This window comes from Tupaia chinensis, unplaced genomic scaffold (assembly GCF_000334495.1).
Source record: "Tupaia chinensis unplaced genomic scaffold, TupChi_1.0 Scaffold000558_1, whole genome shotgun sequence".
Classification (NCBI taxonomy): domain Eukaryota; kingdom Metazoa; phylum Chordata; class Mammalia; order Scandentia; family Tupaiidae; genus Tupaia; species Tupaia belangeri.
In genome coordinates, this window is record NW_006160070.1 from 1,062,636 (window position 1) to 1,064,294 (window position 1,659).

Genomic DNA, 1,659 nt, shown 5'->3' on the forward strand with positions numbered 1-1,659 from the left:
GCGGGGCCCGCCGCACACAGGACGGCCTCGGGCTGGCAGGTCCAGGAGTAGACCCCCATAGGAAGCCTCACATGGGCAGGACTCGGCCCGCCACGGGCCGGCTCCCCAGGCCACGTGCTGGCTTCCAGGGTGGTCCTGGTGCTGGAAGCCCGACTTCCCAGTGCGGCTGTGTCTTGGCTTGTCTTGGTGGGGGTGGTACTAAAAGGACTTAGAATTTACACACGGTTCCGCCCAGCCAAGTAAGCAGCTACCCTGCTGCCTCGCCAGGCTCGTGGTTGTGAAGGGGTGATGCGACCCAGTGCCAAGAGGGGCTCTCGGCCATCGAACCCCCTTACTGGGCAGACGGAGATGTGACCCATAACGCCGTCCGTGGGCGCCAGCTCCCTGGGCGTCTGCAGCCAAGTCTGTGGCCTCTAGTGGAGGAGGCCTAGGACCGTGCAGTGTCGTGGACGGCGTCCCCTCCATTGGCACGTCTCCATTTTACACCCAGGTGGACGGTACGAGTGCTTGGTCTGGGGAGCTGGCTCCGACTGTGTGACGGAAACTTCCGGGGCGCTCGGCAGTCTTCAGAGACGACTGGCTGCTGCCGCCCGTCACGGCTGGTGACTGAGGAGCGAGGGTTCAGGCTCAGAGGGCTTCGTGTAACTTCAATTTAAACCCCCACATACGGCCAACGGCTCTTGTGTCGGACGGAACTAAACAGGGGCGTTTGTGAGTGGGCGACACACCTGACACTCGTGGCCGTGGCGTGGCAAAGTCGGCTCTGTGGACAGGCTCCTCCCACCTCCAGGATCAGGACACGCAGTCCTGCGGAAAGCCTGCCCACTCACCCGCCACCCCGTCACTGTTTAAGAAGACCCCTAGTCCGGCCAGCCACCGTTGGGGACGTACCTGTCCCTTCGCACGACACGCTGCACGCGACGGAGAACGCGCCCAGGCGCTGCTGCTGGTACCTCCACCCCCGTGCACGTGCAGAATGGATGCCCGTGTCCGTTAGGCCGTCCATTAAGAATGTAGCTCGTCGTAAAAGGTCCCTGAAGCACACCGCAGGGACAGCCGTCTTGGGGAGCACAGACGCCGTGCGCCGCTGTCCAGACCTCCCACCACGGGCTGGTTCTCGTGTCTCGCTCTCGGAATCCGGTGAAGAAAGGCCACGCGCTGGCGGCCACGTTGGCGTGACCAAGACGGGCGAGGCCCACGTCTCCAGCTTCACTTGGGCAGTCAGATGTCCCCAGTCATGAGTCCTGGACCACCTGGACTGAATGGCATTTTCAGACGAAGAAACCGAGTTGTAGAGATGTGCTTGTCACCGCAGCGTTGCGGCCCTCGCTCTAACAACCGGGTATTAACAGGCGTCGGGCAGCATGCAGCTGGTCGGCCTCTCAGGAAACGACAGCCCACGGCTCTCTGCCCCGTGGAGGGTCCCAAATGAGCATCCTCGCTCACCCCAAGCCCAAGCCAGAGCACGGTCTCCCCCTCGAGAGCCGCCCCACTCGCCTCGATGGAGCTGTTTCACACAATAGGCCCCGTGGGCCGGAGGCCCCGCTGAACCCCATCTCTCCAGGTCAGTGCCCGGCCTGTGGCATAGACGGCCCTTCGCCATTGCCCGGCCAAGGCCTCAGCTGTGCTGGAGGCTGGGGGGGCACGGGGAACCACGGC